The sequence below is a fragment of the Hyperoodon ampullatus genome, assembly GCF_949752795.1.
Source record: "Hyperoodon ampullatus genome assembly, chromosome: 5".
NCBI classification, from domain to species: domain Eukaryota; kingdom Metazoa; phylum Chordata; class Mammalia; order Artiodactyla; family Ziphiidae; genus Hyperoodon; species Hyperoodon ampullatus.
In genome coordinates this window covers 83,219,156-83,239,837 of record NC_136918.1, presented here as the reverse complement: position 1 = coordinate 83,239,837, position 20,682 = coordinate 83,219,156, and positions in this window count along the sequence as shown.

Sequence of the window (20,682 nt, the reverse complement as noted above, 5' to 3'; positions counted from 1 at the left end):
CTATTCAGCCAGTCTATGTCTTTTGGTTGGAGCATTTAATCCATTTACATTTAAGGTAGTTATTGATATGTATGTTCCTATTACCATTTTCTTAATTGTTTTGGGTTTGTTATTGTAGGTCTTTTCCTTCTCTTGTGTTTGCTGCCTAGAGAATTTCCTTTGGCATTTGTTGTAAAGCTGGTTTGGGGATGCTGAATTCTCTTAGCTTTTGCTTGTCTGTAAAGGTTTTAATTTCTCCATCAAATCTGAATGAGATCCTTGCTGGGTAGAATAATCTTGGTTGTAGGTTTTTCCCTTTTGTCACTTTAAATATGTCCTGCCACTCTCTTCTGGCTTGCAGGATTTCTGCTGAAAGATCACCTGTTAACCTTATGGGGATTCCCTTGTATGTTATTTGTTGTTATTTGCTTTTATTGTTATTTGTTATTTGCTTTTAATATCTTTTCTTTGTATTTAATTTTTGATAGTTTGATTAATATGTGTCTTGGCATGTTTCTCCTTGGATTTACCCTGTATGGGACTCTCTGTACTTCCTGGACTTGATTGATCTATTTCCTTTCCCATATTAGGGAAGTTTTCGACTATAATCTCTTCAAATATTTTCTCAGCCCCTTTCTTTTACTCTTCTTCTTCTGGGACCCTTATAATTCGAATGTTGGTGGGCTTAACGTTGTCCCAGAGGTCTCTGAGACTGTCCCCAATTCTTTTCATTCTTTTTTCTTTATTCTGCTCTGTGGTAGTTATTTCCACTATTGTATCTTCCAGGTCACTTATCAGTTCTTCTGCTTCAGTTATTCTGCTATTGATTTCTTCTAGAGAATTTTTAATTTCATTTATTGTGTTGTTCATCATTGTTTGTTTGCTCTTTAGTTCTTCTACGTCCTTGTTAAACGTTTCTTGTATTTTCTCCATTTTATTTCCAAGATTTTGGATCATCTTTACTATCATTACTCTGGATTCTTTTTCAGGCAGCCTGCCTATTTTCTCTTCATTTGTTTGGTCTGATGGGTTTTTACCTTGCTCCTTCATCTGCTGTGTGTTTTTCTGTCTTCTCATTTGGCTTAATTTACTGTGCTTGTGGTCTCCTTTTCACAGGCTGCAGGTTCGTAGTTCCCCTTGTTTTAGGTGTCTTCCCCTAGTGGCTAAGGTTGGTTCAGTGGGTTGTGTAGGCTTCCTGGCAGAGGGAACTGGTGCCTGTGTTCTGGTGGATGAGGCTGGATCTTTTCTTTCTGGTGGGCAGGACCACGTCCGGTGGTGTGTTTTGGGGTGTCTGTGACCTTATTATGATTTTAGACATCCTCTCAGCTAATGGGTGGGGTTGCATTCCTGTCTTGCTAGTTGTTTGGCATAGGGTGTTCAGCACTGTAGCTTGCTGGTTGTTGAGTGGAGCTGGGTCTTAGCATTGAGATGGAGATCTCTGGAAGAGCTTTCACCATTTGATATTATGTGGAGCCAGGAGGTCTCTGGTAGACCAATGTCCTGAACTCAGCTCTCCCACCTCAGAGGCACCGGCCTAACACCCGGCCGGAGCACCAAGACCCTGTCAGCCACACGGCTCTGAAGAAAAGGGAGGAAAAAAGAAAGAAAGAAAGAACGAAAATAAAATAAAATAAGATAAATTTATTTAAAAAAATAAAAAAATAAAAAGTAATAAAAGAAAGAAAGAAGGAAGAGAGCAACCAAACCAAAAAACAAATCCACCAATGATAATAAGCTCCATAAAGTATACAAAAAGAAAAACACCAAAAAAAAAACCTCATAAAAATACGGACAGACAGAACCCTAGGACAAATAGCAAAAGGAAAGCTATACAGACACAATCACAGAAGGAAGCATAGATATACACACTCACAAAAAGAGAAAAAGGAAAATAAAAATCTATATATTACAAAAAAGAAAAGGAAGAGAGCAACCAAATCAATAAACAAATATACCAACGATAATAAACTCTAAATACTAAACTAAGATTAACATAAAATCATAAACAAATTAGATGCAGAAAGCAAACCCCAAGTCTACAGTTGCTCCCAATGCCCACCACCTCGATTTTGGGATGATTTGTTGTCTATTGAGGTATTCCCCAGATGTAGTGTACCTCAAGTTGACTGTGGGGATTTAGTCCGCTGCTCCTGAGGCTGCTGGGAGAAATTTCCCTTTCTCTTCTTTGTTCGCACAGCTCCTGGTGTTCAGCTTTGGATTTGGCCCCGCCTCTGCGTGTACGTCACCTGAGGGAGTCTGTTCCCACCCAGACAGGATGGGGTTAAAGGAGCAGCTGATTACAGGGCTCTGGCTCACTCAGGCTGGGGGGAGGGAGGGGTACAGAATGCAGGGTGAGCCTGCAGTGGCAGAGGCCAGAGAGACGTTGCAACAGACTAAGGCGTGCCTTGTGTTCTCCCGGGAAACTTGTCCCTGGATCACGGGACCCTGGCAGTGGTGGGCAGCACAGTCTCCCGGGAGGGGAAGTGTGGATAGTGACCTGTGCTTGCTCACAGGCTTCTTGGTGGCTGCAGCAGCAGACTTAGCATTTCCTGCTGGTCTCTTGTGTCCGCCCTGATAGCTGTGGCTTGTGCCCATCTCTGGAGTTTGTTTAGGCAGTGCTCTGAATCCCCTCTCCTCGCACACGCTGAAACAGTGGTCTCTTGCCTCTTAGGCAGTCCCAGACTTTTTCTCGGACTCCCTCCCAGCTAGCTGTGCCACACTAGGCCCCTTTAGGGGGTGTTCACGTAGCCAACCCCAGTCCTCTCCCTGGGATCTGACCTCCAAAGCCTGAGCCTCAGCTCCCAGCCCCCACCTGCCCCGGCAGGTGAGCAGACATGCCTCTCAGGCTGGTGAGTTCTGGTCGGCACCGATCCTCTGTGTGGGAACCTCTCCACTTTGCCCTCTGTAACCCTGTTGCTGCGCTCTCCTCTGTGGCTCGGAAGCTTCCCTCACTCCGCCACCCGCAGTCTCTGCCAGTGAAGGGGCTTCCTATTGTGTGGAAACTTTTCCTCCTTCACAGCTCCCTCCCCGATGTGCAGGTCCCATCCCTATTCTTTTGTCTCTGTTTTTTCTTTCATCTTTTGCCCTACCCAGGTATGTGGGGAGTTTCTTGCCTTTTGGGAAGTCTGAGGTCTTCTGCCAGCATTCAGTAGGTGTTCTGTAGGAGCTATTCCACATGAGATGTATTTCTGGTGTATTTGTGGGGAGGACGGTGATCTCCACGTCTTACTTCTCTGCCATCTTGAAGTTCTCCCAACACTAGGCTCTCTTAACAACCAACTGGGACAGTGCCTGCAATCCTGATGGAGACTAGAGGGCAGCAGCACTACACAACACTCAAAACCCCAACTCATATCACGGCCACTGATCTTCACCTGCAGCTGACCTAATAAACCTCTCTCTATTGTGTTACCTCTTCTAGCATTTTGCCCTTCTCTATGGGACCCCTGAGGATGGAGAAAAGAGTTCAGAAATGCATCCTGAGTTATTCAAGAACTGCTTAGTAAGCCATCTCCCCAACTCCAGGAAAGGATGCCATTTTTGCTTTCAACACTTTTAAAATTATTGCTCACTGAAAGAAAACAACCTTTCATCCCTCAGCCATTTCCAAAGGGAAACATCTAGCCCAGGTCTATCACCCTGTGTGATAGTCAGCTTTGTTGAGAACTCTGTGGTCTGTGCAAGTTACAAAGAGTAAATAAGAAAGCATGATGCACAGCCAACAAATGGTGAGACTAAAGCAGGATCACTCAGCAGAGACATTTCAGATCACTTTGACTTCTCCACCCTTTTCTTTTTTCTTTTTTCTTTTTTTTTTTTTTGTGGTACGCGGGCCTCTCACTGTTGTGGCCTCTCCCATTGCAGAGCATAGGCTCCGGACGTGCAGGCTCAGTGGCCATGGCTCACAGGCCCAGCCGCTCTGCAGCATGTGGGATCTTCCCAGACCGGGGAACGAACCCGTGTCCCCTGCATCGGCAGGCGGACTCTCAACCACTGAGCCACCAGGGAAGCCCCCCAACCTTTTCTTTAAATTCCCTTTTCTGTTCTTATTCCACTCTCAACTGACTGTTGCCTTTTGGGTCCCTTTTCTTTCCTTTTGCATTTCCTCTCCTTTATTTTCTGGAATTCAACTCTTGTCCGTTCTTTCAGTTTTTTTGCAATTCCATCCCTTTCCTTCAATCTCTGTGTTGGCATTGTCTGCTTTCCTGGAGATTTATGAAGCACGACTTCATGAGCTCACTATTTCAGCCAGGAAAACAGTATGGGGAGCCAAGGCAGGTGGGAAGGGGGCTCTATCTTACCTTGTAACTAGGTTAAGAGATAGTCCATTGTTGTGGGTATGATCTGTTCTGGTCTTTTCTTAGTCCTGAATAGCACCCTAACAGCTCCATTACCTCTGGAGCAGCAGGGCCTGCCTAAAAGCCTACCAATCCAATAAAAGTCTCAATTGTGCTGGCCCTCTCCACGTCTCCTCCCATCCCATGCTTGTGAGTTTCCTGACACCAAAGTTAATGTTATTCATCAGAATAATACTCCTTCCAGTCAGCTTCAATTGTGCTGTCCAGCTAACGACAGGGGGAGTGAAGTGATTTCAGGGTTGCCTTTCTCCTATGTGATGCATTCTTACAAGAGAGACCTGGGCTGAGGAAGAGGGGTAAAGGATAGATAGGTAAAGGAGTCTTTCCTTTATAAGAGTCATATTTACCTTTCCATATTATTTTGAATTCTACCCTAGCTCAGAAGCTAAGAAGAGGCATGTTGCTCTTCTGCAAAGAGACACACTGGCTGTTCAGATAACTCCAAACACATTAACTTGATTTCCCTTTATCTGGCTCTCCCTGTGTCTGTCACTGCCATTCTGTCTGCCCCCTTGGTCTCTTTCCTTCTTTGTTTTTCTTTTCTCTCTCTCCTAATACCATCATTAATTCAAGGCTCTTGAAGTTGTTTTTCTAGCAAATTGTGAAAGAGCTTATGTGGATGAGCTAAAGTTGAACCAATCTTTAACCATTTCATGCCAAGCCTGTTGTTAAATTCTTTATTAGTAGAGGAAGAGTCATTTCTTACAGATTTGACTGGGAATACCGTCCTCATGATGCTGTGGGGTCTGTTTTCAGTGGCCTGAGGACAGTCCTATAAAGGATGCTATGGGGAGCTACACTGATTGTCTGAGTTCGGGCTGCTATAACAAAATACCACAGGCTGGGTGCCTTATAAATTATAGAAATTGATTTCTCACAGTTCTGGAGGCTGTAAGTCCAAGATCGGGGTGCAACATGGTCAGATGAGGGCCCTTTTCTGGGATGCAGACTTCTCGCTGTGTCCTCACATGGCTGAAGGGGCTAGGCATCTCTGTGGAGTCTATTTTATAAGAACACTAATCCCATTCATGAGGGCTCCACCCTCATGACCTAAGCACCTCCCAAGTATACCATCACACTGGGCATGAGGATTTCAACAAATTAATTTTGGGGTGGGAAGGCAAAAACATTTAGACAATAGTACGGATGAACTCAGGCAGTGATGGAAAATCCTTATTCTCCAGGAAAGTGAGACTGGCTTGGAGTTATGGTTGGACAATAAATGGTTGGCAGCACAAGAGGAAACAATGAAGAGAGATGAGCTAGAAGACTGTTGCTGACATAAATGAATCTAGAGAAAGAAGAAGTAAATAAGGAGGAGAGGAGAGGAAGAACAGCTGACCCTAAACAAGGGAAGCCCCAACTTATCTCACTGGGGTCCTCTGATCTGGCACTTCTGCCCTGGGCAGCTCATCCTCACCAGCCTATTCACTGTCACGTAACTTCATATAAGCCAATCCGCTGTTGCTGTGAATGTTGTCACTTTCACTTGGGAGTTGTCTAATTCTGAAGTCCTTCCTCATTAACTTTCTCTGCTTAGCTTTGGATGGTGACCCATTCTAATCAGGGAGCATGCATCTGTCCCTCGTGGTTCATCCTTATCAGCAAGCCCTCAATTTAATCCCTGATCCAGGCTTTATTCATGTCCTACCGGTAATGCTGAGATGGTCACTGACACCAGCTTCCTTTGCCAAGGACACATTCAACACACTGTGGAAAATGCACACAGAAAGCTGCTTAACAAATGCGATGGAAATGAAGTTTCCATCCTATTTCCACAGATCCCTGGGCCCTCATCACCTGACTAAACCTAAGTCTCCAAATGCCTCCATTTCTCCCACATTCTCCATCTTTCCAGGGCGCAGGTTTCTCCGTGAAGGATGTTCTCTCTGATCCTTCATTATCTTCCATCGTTACGTCCTTCCTCACAATCGGCGCCTTCCCTGGCCTCTCTATGCATGGTCAGCAGCCGAGGCAGACAGTGGAGATGCCTCAAGCCCCCTAGGGGGCAGATGGCCAGGCCACGTTGACGATAGAACAGGAGTAGGAGCCTCCACTGGGCCAATTAGGATTCATGGGAGGACAGCAGGAGTATTAGTTCTGGAACTGCAGTTTTCTCATTAGCAGAGAGGTGCAGACCACAGAGAAGGAGACAATGAGGCAGAAACTAAGTTTTTGTGTGTAATATTTTTCACTCATATCTGGCCAACGGTCCTAATCCTGAACACTTCCTTCCCTTCTCTCTTTCCTCCTTATTTCTTTATTTTCTACCCCTACTTTCTCTGTGTCCATTTTACTAAGAAGACAGGTACATCTAAACCATCAAACCTAAGAACCCAAAAGGGTGTTTCTCATGATCTTTTTTATCACTCTCCTACTTTTTTCCTCTCTAAATAAAACATTAGATGGTTTCATACTTGGTAGGAACTGATTGACTTATTCTATGTAAACACAGGAAAGCAATCATCAAAGGTTTAAATTGATTATGTATTTGGAAGGAACTGAAGAGTTTCACACTTGGGTACCAAGCAGGCAGATACTGAAAACTGCAACAGCAACAGAAGGATAATTATATATTAAGATTGTGAGGAAACTAGAAACCATCGTGAGCTAGTACAAAAGATAACTCCTTGTTTGTTTATTTCAGCACTCGCCTTGATCTGATATCTAGATCTGTCTAGACAATGTGATTTGAAGGAGAGAGCCAAGAATTTAGTCATACTTTAGTTCAAATCCTGATTCTGCCACTTATAAGGTTGATCATTTTAAATAAACAAGAAATACCTCTTAGAATTTGGTTCCTCATTTACAAAATGTAGATGGTCGTAGTATCCTTATAAGGATGGCTTATAGAAGCTAGTAATTTAAAGAATATTTCTTACGATCTCCTGTATTTCCTACTAAAATATTTCCAATGGGATATGTAAGTGAAATGAGGACATGTATATTCAAATGTGAGTATTTTGTATTAATCCGTTCTGGAAGAAGCTTCTTTTTTCTCCATAAATGCCCTGACCCACTTGAATTTACTCTTACTACTGGTAACAGACAAGCCCACTTGTATTCAAGGAAACTGGTTTCAGGCCTTTGCAACAAAAATTTAAAAAGGATTTCTATGGCAAGGGCTTGTCCTGAGATTCTTCCTTCTGGAAACTTCCTTTATAATTTTGTTCTTGTCATTTTCCTTTAATGAAAATTGACTCAGCCAATCAAGAATTCCATGTGCTCTAAATACCTGTCCCCATCCATTTCTATTTAATGTTCCTAACCTGTGCTGTTGTCCAAGGAAGGACTTGGAAACAAATCTTGACACAGTTTGCACTTAAAATATTAATAAAAACTGAGCCACATAAAGAAAATTCAGATTCTCTCTATTGGGATGAGGGTTTACAAGTTGTCAGATCCTAGTATATAGAGCCTTTCCAGAAAATTGGAGAAAACTCGGGCAGTTTCTCAGGGCTGATAGCAAAGTAAATCTTGATGTATGGCACATTACTGTATGGACTGGGATATTTGGGAACATCACTATATATTTGCTAAATTAGTTGTTTATTGTTTTGTTGACATTAAATAAATACCTTATTTAAGGTATTTATTTATTTAAGATACCTTATTTAAGGTATCTCTTTTGAAAGAAAAATGGTTTGGGTCATTACTTTCATTTTGGGTGTTCAATAAAGATAGCCCACAGAGTCCAGCTAGTATTTCATTTTATGGCAACTGGAAACTGGAGGAAAAGCTAGCAAGAAACTTTTCATTCACAAACATAAAACCCTGGGTCAGTTTATGATCTTACTAATGAAACTGAAACTAAGCTAACCCTCCATAATTGTGTATGTATAATTCTCATTAACCAAAGGGTATTAAGTTCTGTTAAGATATGTTAGAAACACTGGATCTGTATGGATAAAATAAAACTCTAAAAGTTTAGAGAACACATCTCACCTGAAAGATCTTAAGTAATCTCTACTATTTTGGGGGAGAAAAGCAACTAAAGAAAATAATAGAGCCTGAAATAGGGTATAGAAAGTGCTTTTAGGAGGTAATTTCAAAGCTTCAGCAGAACAGAAGTATGCAAAAAAAAAAGCCCAGAAGAGTGTTGAAACACAGGAGCTGGAAAAATGAAACATTGTCTGCATTAATAATGGTATTAATTTGTTTTCTACTTGAAAGGGAGTAGGCAGAGAATAAAATAGAAAGGTAGGGAAGAGAAGAGAAGGGAGATAAAAATAGAAAGTATGAGGTACAAACTGGGAGACTAAATCTCATATTTCATAAATAGTAAAAGAAATGTTTAGGAACAAAGGTGCCTAGTATTCTATTTAAAGTTTTTTTTTGTACATTTAGGTGTAAATACCAGTGTCTCAACAAGTTACAAACACACATATCTTGTGTGAGTTGTTTTTTGTTTTTTTGCATGTGTATTTTTAATTTGGGGGAAATTAAGCATAAATTCTAGTTCTGAGCTCCACATGTGGGTTCACACCGTGTGGGACAAAAATAACTGATGCTGGAGGGTGAGCTGGATTACAAACTGAATTAATAGTAGAGGTAGAAGGCTGGAGTGAGATGTGATTGTAAACTCACAAGCTCTCAGGAATTTACAGGTATTTGGAGAGGGCATTGGACAGTCCATTGAAATGGGGTTTCTAGACAATTATCTACATTTAAATAAACAGAACACCACCAGTTAATATCTGGGGAACAAATCCATGAAGTTATCAAATGTACAAGAGAGAACTCTTGGTCAATAGGAAACCCTCCATATGAAGATTGAGAGCTAAGAAGAAAATAATTCATCCAAGCTGCTTGCTGATTTGTGCTATCCCTTTGGAATTTAAGTTTGGGCATCTTGTAGCACCCAGGATAACGTTTAAAATAAGAAGGTAAGTTCTATGATAAAGAACAGAACTGTACTTTATAAGCAGAACAATTTTTATGTCTCAGTATTCCTTGCTCCCGTTTTTCCTTTATGTTTAGTGAAATCTATTGGAAAATGACAGACTATCTTTTGTCAAGTGTAATCAAGGAAAAGGAATGACATCCATACTTGGGCCGGAGATTTCAATGTGGAGCTGCGAATCCAGATGAGTGTTGAAAGCAGGGGAAGTGAGGGGGAAAGAGAAAGAAGAAAGAAAGGAAGAGTATGCGAGAAGGCGGAGAGGGGATGGGAGGAAAGAGAGATCAAGAAGTAGGAGGAGGAGGAAAGGGAAGATGAGGCTGATGGTGATATGGGAACTGGGGGAGAAAAGGGGGAAGTGGAGGAGAGGAAACGTGGGCAGCAGTGGTGAGAAGAGCATCAGAGCCATGCTGCTAAACAAACCAGGCTTCTACCCCCATCCTTGTTTAGCTTCTTCAAATTTTAAGAGTAGACCTCCACTCTACCACTTGCACCACACCTGTGAGATCTAGAGAAGTGATCATAGGTCATGTTCTAGATAGGAAAGACAAGCAGATTTTTTTTAATATCTTTTTTTTTCTATTCTATATTTATCCCTGGAAAGAAGTAGAATTGTCTTAGATCATCCCAAACTCTTACCACAGACACAGAACTTAGGATGTTCAAAAAATTGCAGAACATTGTTTGGGGTAAATTCTTGTGGCACTTAATTTTTCAGTTGTTATTTATTTCTGGTCAAATAATTAAGTTTGCGTCAATTGTTGTGACACTGATTGACAGTACACTTAAAATTTTGACTGCTGATAAAACAACTAGATATATTAATGCTGATATAACAGAAAGTTAAAAATCAAGATGGAATAAAAACTAAACCAGTATGAAAACTACTTATAGGAGAAATGTGCTGAAAGATAATATTAAAGTTTAAGTTTAAAGCAATAATGTGAGCGGGAATAAAGGAAGGCGATTAGGGGAGACTTGCTGAGCTGCAGCTGTGTGGCTGGCTTTCTCCCACACTTGCAGAGATTTTCTTTTTTAATTGATAGGGAAAGATGCAAAATAAAATATATAATGTAATAGACAAACCTGTTGGATTAATGCAAAAGTATAATTAGCAACTGCTTATAGAGTATCAGCAAAGCACAGGGATAGCAAATAATAATGATGCTGATAATAATAATAATAATAATGGTTTAAGAATCTCTGAGATTTCAATATAAAGGTGCCAATGCAGACATCACAGGAGAAGAAGCTTTTTGTATTTACTTCCTAACATACTTATGGCAGTTTAATCTCTGTTAGTATTTCGAGTTGGGGTAGGAAAGGGGGTACCATAATGTTTTCAATATTTACAGTCCTCCAAGGTCTTAATCTGACCCTGACCACCACACCTATATAAATTTAATAAAGGCAAATAACATCCTTTTAAAGCCTATGAAAAGACTTTACAATTTCATAATGTATATCAGCGGTCCCCATTATAGCGCTGGTTTAATCAGAATAAGGATGGCACCCACATTATAATAACAAAGACACACCATGTATTAAGACACATGTGTGGAATATGATTTGATCTGCCTGAAAATGAAATCTTTGCTACATCAAAGCAGTTCATGAATTTCAAGTAGATTCACAATTCAGAGTCTAAAGTGTTCTTTCAAATTCCATGCTATTAGAAAATTGTTAGTTTGTTTCTGTTCTCAGAACGTAGATAATGCTACTCCAGTACTCTGCTATCATTTTGGACTTAGCACATCTCCAAATACTTTTTCTCACCCCCAGGGACTATGAGTCTGAGGTTTGAATAATTGGCCACTAGAGAGCTTCAGATGTGCGAGCCACTCACTCTTCAGCTCCAAATATTTAGGATGCAAAGGTGACTATCTACCTTCCACACATCAAATCATTAGCACATTTTTAAATATACGCCATCTGAATTATTGAGACATACAGATCTCAATATCAAGAATAAAATTAATTCTCTTTTGGAGCAATCATAGAAAAGAAAAAACTTACATTCAGAAGGCAGAAGGCACTTGTACTTTCTTATAGCCTGCTCTCTAGTCCTAAATGCTGGGTTCCATCAGTTCACTTAGAGTTCTCACTGAATCTTCTTTCAAAATTGACGAGCTGAGGTTGTTAAAACTATCTTTACTTTGAACTTCATGTGCTGTGTGCTGGACTTGGGAGAGGCAAGAGCATCTTTATTGACGGCGCTTAGGGAGTTTCTGCTAATTAAGACCTGTTCACCTGAACCAAGCAAGTGGCTACACTCCGTGTAAGAATACACGTTCTTCCTGATCTCACCTGTCTTTCTATGCATTAGTTAAGGTGATTAGAAGATGATGGCTGACTGGCAACTTATTCCGGGATGATTTTATGCTCCTCCCGCAAAAGAAACTAGAAAGAGAGGAGATATAATATTTAAGTGCTTCTCTTTGCTACAGTCTGTTTAGCTCTTTTTTTCATGTAGAAATGTGTAATATGTTAAAGACACCTTAAGTTTTGAATTGATGACCTCCTTTTTCATAAGTATAACATAAACCACAACACATTTTTAAATAGATCACTAATTCAGCCACTGCTTAAACAATTATATCCACCACATTTTTTAAAAGAATAGGCTTCTACTCAATGTTATAATTTAAATATTTTTTCACTAAAAACTTTAATTCTTATTAAATTCAGGAGACATCTGCACGATACACATACACATAAGTGCTTTGACATCTACCACTGAGTTATTGAAATATCCATTTCAAAACCCGTCTCACCACAATCAGTCGAGTCTTTCAACAGTGTACAGAGAAAATAAATATCTCAAACTGTCTGTTCAAGTGCTCTTAAAGCTTAAAGAGACTTGGATAGGATTATCATCAAAGAATGAAACAATATATTAAAATTTTAAGAACTGCATTACAGAAGACTAATCTTTCCACTTAGAAAACAAATTATGTTAATACATAGTCACCACAATTGTGGTGAATACAGACACACACCACAGTTCATCCAAGGAACACATTATAACAATAAGAGCACCCTAAAGGGATGGTCTGGGATTTATTGCACATGATCACTCACTCCCTGTAGGCAGCCAAACTTGCAGACTTGGGGTAAGTAGGTAAATGATGGCGGGTGTGGAAGGACAAAAAAGATAAGCGATAAAGGAGGCTATCAGTAGCTTCCAGTGCTCCTGCAGCTCTCAAATTCATACAGTCCTGCTGGTGGGCAGAGGACAGTGATCAGTAGCTTGGACAAAAATGACAACATCTTCAGTGAAGCTACTAACTTGTGACACCTGGTCATACTTTCAATCTACACTTGTATCAATATAACACAAGAGCAAGCTAATGGATTTATAGGGTGTTTTCCATACTGATACACTTCAAGGCTGAAACTCAGAAGATAAAAGTCAGACCAGAAGGCAATTACTTTAGACAATTCTGAGAAACTGAGAAGATGCTATGAACACACAGTGGTGACAATGGAGCCATGAATAAGGAACAATTACCTTAATTTTTAGACTTCCATCTTTCCCTTTTTTTTTTTTTCTCTATCAGTGGTTTTACTCCATATTGCCTGCCCTAAAAGCAAGGGATCTCTTATCTGAGGTTTATCCCATTTAAGAGGATGCCTCCTCTAAAGCCAAATTCATGGTCTTGATTTCCAAATTTGGGTCTTCCCAAATATTCTCTATCTCAGGAACAGGAAGCACCATACATCCAATTCAAGCCATAAATCTGGGAGCCAACTTTGTCACTTTCTTTTCCCTAACCCCCAATAACCAGTGCATCACAAAAATCTTGCCAGTTTTACTTCTAAATCAATCTGCCAAATTCCATTTACATGTACATCCATATTACCACTAATTCAAACCACTTCAACCTCCTGCTTGATTACTGCAGTGGTCATGTGTTCATTGTTCTCTCTTGCCATCTTCAATCGGCTTTCAAATTGCACCCAGAGTAATTATTTTAAAACACAACATTAAGCCTGTCATTGCTGAGAAGTAAGGGTTAACTTATCCAAGAGAGATCCCCTGGGCCTTCTGTAAAGATCCATAGCAACCAAGGCAGGATATGAGCTTAAGGCAATCAACCCTGGCCGCTCACAAGCCTAGAACTCTAGGCCCTTCTCATGCTGAGGGAGGGGCCAGTGCTTTCACAAACAGGGACAGTGATGTGGGGAATTCTGTTACTTACTTGCTACATCATATACCTTTGAACTTTAGTGCCCTGATCAAGTCACAGGAGAGGCCAGCTCTACCCACAACCATAAATGCTGAATATGGCTGGGGCCAAGTTTCTGTCTTCTAATATTATTACTGTTTTTCTGCTCTTGGTCACACAGCGCTCCCCAAATCATGCAGCTTCAAAGCCCCAAAGGTCAAGGGTAGGGTTCCTCCTAAAGTTTGGTATCTGGATTTGCCAGACCTCTGTGGCATATTCTAGAATACAAATGCACCCACCACTGAACTGGTCTCCATGCGGTAACTTGGGGGTTAAACTTTAATCCCCGAAATGCTATTCTAGCGGGTTTGGTGTCCTTGTTTGCATGACAGCTGCCAAGCTTAAAACCCGTCAGCAGCACCAACATCATTCTTAAGATAAATACCAAAGTCCTGACTCTGGGGTGCAGAGCACAGCATGACCTGGCTCATGTCTCCTCTCCCAGATTCACTTTGCACCTCTTGTTCACTCTGTTTCAGCTAACTTGCCTTCTTTCATTTTTCACAAATGCAACATATTTCTTTCTGCCTCAGGGCCTTCCCACTGTTCTTCCCAATGCTGGAGCATTCCTTCCTACTCAACCTTCTGAGCTAAGATCAGAAGTCACTTCTTCAGGGAAGCTCTCCCTGATCTTCCAGACTAGCATGGCTGCCCTTTCAAATATCTTAGAGTGTTTAGCAAAAAGACAAAAACAAACAAAAACCAGTAGTCTTAAAAATTATTTTTTTCTTTGTAGCTCATTTCTAATTTGAAGTTGAAACCTAATAGGAAATGCTCATGTTATTAATCACTAGTTGCAGAAAACTGTGTGTATGGTAATAGAAGTGTTTTCAACATGCACATTCACTCCCAAAGAGACCATTTTGTTGTTTTTTAATTGAGTTCTTGCTCCTCTCAATAGAATGCTATACGCTCTTCCCATTGCATTTGATACGTTTCCCCGACACTCACCATAAGTGCAATTATGTGACAAAGCGTGAGATTGTTTGATTTATTTCTAGCTTCCTCTCTAGACTATATTTTCGGTGTGTAGGGTGGAACTTTGTATGGTTTCTCACTGCACTGTGTTCTCACTGTATAGCACAGAGCCTGGCACATAGTAGGAATTCCACAGCTATTTGTTGAGTGAAAAGATAGTTTTTTAAATGAGTGTCATTTCTAATAAGAAAAAAAGAAATTAAAGGCATTAAAATTAAAAAAATACATGATACTTATAGAAAGTTAGGAAAAAGAATAAAAAAGAATATTCATAATGCCAGTCAAACATACATTTAGCTTATTTTGGTTTACCTTTACTAAAACCCAGTTTCTTCATCACAAAAATATGTTACTTCTTCACTCACAAAATGGGGGAAAAAATGAAGGACTGAGAGAGTAGCACTGGGGACCCTGTTGAAAAACGTGGGCTAGAAGGTGCTGTAGTGTGAAAAGAAAGGGAAGAACATACATTCCTTGATGGTCTTTATGAGGGAAGATAGTAGGCTGAGACATTAAATGAATGATTTGTTTTCCCTTTTTAAGGTATATGTTCAAGGGAGTCTCATTTGCCAAATGTTTCTGGAAACAGGCAAGAGAAACAGATGAGAATTATTAGATCAAATAGTGGTTAATGTACAAGATGTTCTACACCTAACAGATAAACAAGATGTAGAAAAATCACCAGGACCAGATGGCAGTTCTTATGTCCTTTCATATGTAGGATTTTCCTCTCCAAAACAGATTTGAAGCCCCCAAATGTGTCTGGGTTTAGACTAACTGCAAGGAGATGGGGGAGGAAGATAAGTCAATCCATTTCTAAGGCCGCCAGCTTTCACTGATCTTGCATTTAGAAATAAATAACCAACAGAAGTGTCACCCCCTATCAAAATCTTCTTTAACTTTCATGACTATAAAATTCAGTCTGAAAACAGAACAAAACATTTCCACACAGAACTTATGCTTGATCATATAATCATCTCAATAAAGTGAATATTTTGCAGGACATCTGCAATTAGACACAATGACACTCTACAGTAAAAACACATACTGTGGATTTGTATTTTTTTTTTCTTTATTTCTTAACATGAGATTTTTCAATTCTGGGTCTGTTATTTCCAGCCAGAAGGGATCTAGACAGCTGGTTGACAGAGTCATTCTGCATATTCTGAGAGACAGGCCTGAGATTCATTTGCTCTTTGCTTATGGGGATATATTAATGAATCTTTAATCTTGCTCTCACTGTCCCCTATGGCCGTGATGCATTTGTAGAGAAAGCAGGTTTACACAGTAGAAAGGCTTCTGTCAATAGTATTAAACCTGCTGTTATTTATCTTTCTCGTCTTAGAATATGGAAAAGAGGCACAAGGAAGAAAAAAACTCAAGAATGCTACATTTGTTTAACAATAAAATATAGGATTCTCTTTTAGTTTAGATTTTTTTTTCTCCCTTGTGGTTGTTATGCACACTTGTGAAGCTGAATCCTAATGGGGGAGCCTGTGATATTAGCCAACTGTTCTGGAAAGATGTCTTTATGGTAACTGAAGTAATTTGGACATACATATTCACTCTTAAAAATAGCCAATCTTTGTTTTCCTTAAACTTGATTCTTTCTTCTCCTCAAAGACTTTATGCTGCCTGCTTTCTTTGGTGGAGTCTGGGTATTCTGAATCATCTCTTATGATTGAGATGATTCTTTGATATAGCATTGGACAACAGACACATTGACCAAAACAAACAAGTGAATAAATAATTGGAGAAGTAGACAGAAGCAAGGCTAGCAAAGCAGATCACACTACACCTAATGTCGAAGCAAAAGCAGCCACTGTTTTTGTTTGGCCTGTGAGTGATTTCATGTTTTACCAGGGTTTGTGATGTAAAAGGGAAAAGGGAGAGGAAGATGAACACTGAGGGAGATGAGCAGGCAAAGCAGGGTGAGCCTGGGTTGGTGAAAAGCTCAAGGACAGGAAAAAGCAGGGGACAGTGGGAGAAGCTATTACGCTGTCTTCTACTGCACTGTTCTGTGAGCAGTGCCCCCTGGAGTTGCGTGATACAGAAACTCCAGAGATAAGAGGCTTCCTGAGCACAGCCTTCACAATTTTACTTATCCAGGGCCACCCTCCTACACTGTCGGTGGGAATGTAAATTGGTGCAGCCACTATGGAGAATAGTATGGAGGTTCCTTAAAAAAATAGATATAGAGTAACCATATGATACTGCAATCCCACTCCTGGGCATATATCTGGAGAAAACTCTAATTGGAAAAGATACATGCACCCTCAATGCTCATAGCAGCACTATTTACAATAGTCAAGACATGTAAGAAACCTAAATGTCCAGTGACAGATGAATGGATAAAGATGTGGTATATACATACAATGGAATATTACTCAGCCATAAAAAGAATGAAATAATGCCACTGCAGCAACATGGATGGACCTAGAGATTATCATACTAAGTGAAGTAAGTCAGACAGAGAAAGACAAATATTATATGACATCACTTACATGTGGAATCTAAAAAAATGATAGTAATGAATTTATTTACAAAACAGAAATAGACTCACAGACATAGAAAACAAACTTATGGTTACCAAACGGGAAAGGGGTGGGGAGGGATAAATTAGGAGTTTGGGATTAACAGATATAAACTACTATATATAAAATTGATAAACAACCAAGACCTATTGTATAGCACAGGGAAATATATTTAATACCTTGTAATAACCTATAATGGAAAAGAATCTGAAAATGAATATATATATATATATATATATGTATATGTATATGTATATGTATGTGTGTATATAACTGAATCACTTTGTTGTACACCTGAAACCAATACAACATTGTAAATCAACTACACTTTGACTGAAGAAAAAAGAGTCAAGGAGAGTACACAGATGCAGTAGGGCGTCCTGGACTGCTGCCCTTTCTTTTCCCTTTTGTCTCTGACCTGAGGAAAGAATGTGCTGAACTAGGGGTACAGGTACGATGTGACATAAGGGAAACAGGGAAGAAAAACCAAGCTGAAAAATGATCAAATCCCACTGTATCCAGAAAAACCCTGGTACACTCCCACCATTATAAACTCTTCTCTTGGGAAGGGCATCCATTCCAATTGTATCAAAAGATGTTATGGTGTTAGAGAACCTCCCTCTGAGGACTGGAAAGCTCGGCTGGCTGCCTAGTGGCTACTGTAGGGGGTGGGCTGTGAAAGAAAGAATGTGCTAGTATGTGGATGGGAGGCAAATAGCAGAAAGATGTGGAAAACTAAATTTACCCACTTCACACTCTGCCTGTGGCCAGTACTCTGAAGGCACAATGATAAGACCACATTCACAAAAGTTTTATTTCTGTAAGTTCCATTCTGTCCCTTCCTTTTCAGTACTGTAGCTACTGCAGACTTTTTTCTCTCTCTTTTGGACTGGTGCAAAAACCTCTCATTTTTCATTTCTCTAATCCCCTTCCATAGAGGAATTTTAAATTTTTCCTAAAATGCAGATTAGATACTTACTACCACCATCAAACACCCTTGATGCCTCACAGAAGCAAGTGCAAACACCCTACTACTGCAGTCAAGACTCCCATGACCTGGTCTCTCTAGCTTGCCTTCCTCCACAACTCACCATGAGTGCCAGGCTTCAAGTACACTGAGCCATTTGCCATCTCCAAATACTCACACTGAGGACATTGTGCCATGATCATGCCAATCATTTTGGAATTCCCTTCCCAAATAACCCAACACATCCCCGCATGCCTCTTATGCCTCTGAAGCCTCCCTGATGTCAACAGCTGGAATTCGGTGTTCCTTGCATACATCTTTAGCACACCACCACTTATATCAGGGTTGTAGCACTTTTCCATTCTTCACTGTATTATTGTTTGTCATTGTATGTGAATCTGGGTAACTCATTTCAAGTTCCTTGGAATAAGGTTCTTACCTTATTCTTTTCAGAATATCTACAATGTTTTCCATCTAATATTCTCATTGAGTAGTAGTTGAGTGACCAGCTAACTAAATAGCAAAAGTAAGTATACATGAAAATCATTACACAAAACTGATTGTAATGGGATATAAGAATGATACATCTTTATGAACGTAAAACTTCTCCCAAACTGGGAGAAGTTTGGGATTAGATGCATGTATATGGGATAAACAATTTAAATTAGATAAAAGTCTTCCTAAGGTGGAAAGTCCAGCTTTGAATAAAGATGAGAAAAATAATAGGGCTGCAGGAGGCTAGTCCAGTGTCCATACTATCATACCACATGACCAATCTCTCGAGTATGAAGGTATGGAAAATGCAGAGGTTAAGAACATGGACTTTGGGGCCTGACATAACTTTAAATTCTGAGGTCATTCCTTACTAGCTTTGTGACCTTGGGCAAGTTGCTCAACCTCTCTTATCTCTGGGGATAATAATACTTACCTCAAAGACTTATTGTTAAATAATGTATAAGTAAAGTTCTTTGCATGGAATAATAGTTGACATTTATTGAATACTATTTTTTTTTTTTTTTGGTCTGAGAACGATCCTGCTAATCTAAGTAAAACTCTGAGACTTTTAAAATTTGAATACATTTTCATTACAAAAGCATAGTGACTTGAAGCATAGGATTTCAGTTCATGTGGGACTGGTTTGACCTAAACATTTAAAAATAAAGCTAATTCATCAACTCCACATGCCAAGGTAGAATATAGAAATTCTAGTGCATAAGAAGCAATGAATTCAGGTCTGAATAGTCAGGAGACAAAGAGAAGAAATAAATGAAAATACATACAACTGTTAAAAATAGATTTTTGAAGTAAAACCACTTTTTCTCATTCAGCTTATTGGCATTATAGAATTATTTGACATGCTTATCCCTGGTGCTTTTTTACTTTTTTTTTTTTTTTAAAGAGGTTAAGAGTCATAGATAGAAGAAGTTCCATCATACATGATGAATGGAAAATGTCAGTTACTCGTCTTTTGTGTGTTTGGTGACAAAACTCAGCAATGAGCAGAGAGAACACTACCCTTCGCCATGAGAATTTTCCAAAGGTACCATCAAAAACAACAACAATGTCATATAGTGAAGGTAGATATATTGGACAACTGTCAGTTAACTATCATTTTCCAGAGGTAGAAAAATAGATTCCTGTTTATAACTAAATAGTGAAGTAAATGCATAGATATTCAAAATTTACTTCTTTTGGTTAGTTTCTTTTGATATAAATCTTTTTCTTTTGATGTGTATCTTTTCTTTTGATACATAGAAAAACAAAGAAATTAGTCATGAAAAGGAAATTTCTTAGAATTATTTCAGTGAACGTGTCAGTGTAAGATTGTGTCTCTCAGAAAGCTGTAATACCCAGAAAAGTGACACAGAAGTTGGAAAGAAACCATCATAGTTCTCCTATTTTGCAGAAATAGGAAGGTAATTTGACTTGCCAGTCATGGCTGAGGATTGTGCTGATTGGGCCTTTGAGAGCACCCCTCCCAAATTCCATATCAACAAGCATTTTGGGGCACCTGCTCTGTGTTCAGAGCTGTGAGTACAAAAAGGAATAAGAAAGACATTCTTCCTGCCTAAACCCTACAATCTATTAGAAACACATCCTTGAGTAAAAAGCACTTGCTTTTCACTAGAGTTACCTTTTTACTCATAATGCTTTAAACAGAAAGCTTCCTCTCCACAAATATGAGATGAATCTTTGATGCATAAATTCATGTTATATTTTTTGATGAAGAGGAAACTTAATTACACTTTAAAAGAAAGGGATTGTAAACATGTGACTTCAGTAATTAGGGCTCAAACATAATGAACCATTTAGAAATAATGCTGCATTACATTTTCAATGACACTTAATAGTTTACTCATTTACATAATGTTTTACATTCATTTTTTTCATTTAATCATTCTGACGACTCTGTGAAGCAAGCTTTTTTACTCCCATTTTCTGAATGGCCAGGTTGTTGCTTAGAGAAGCCATATTATTTGCCCAACAAACCACATGTAGAACAATTAGTTAACCAAGAGAGCCAGTAAGAATATCTGGCCCAGTTCCTACTGTGTCATTGGGCTTAAGGCATCACAGCACACATGAAGAGAATCCAAGATCTTGGAGTTCTACACCATGATTTCATTGTCTACTGCTTTAGATTTTACAGCTTGAAATCCCAAATAAATAGTTTTACCTAACAGGGGAAGATTATTCAAACAGTTAGATTACTATATATAACATTTCATATACTCTG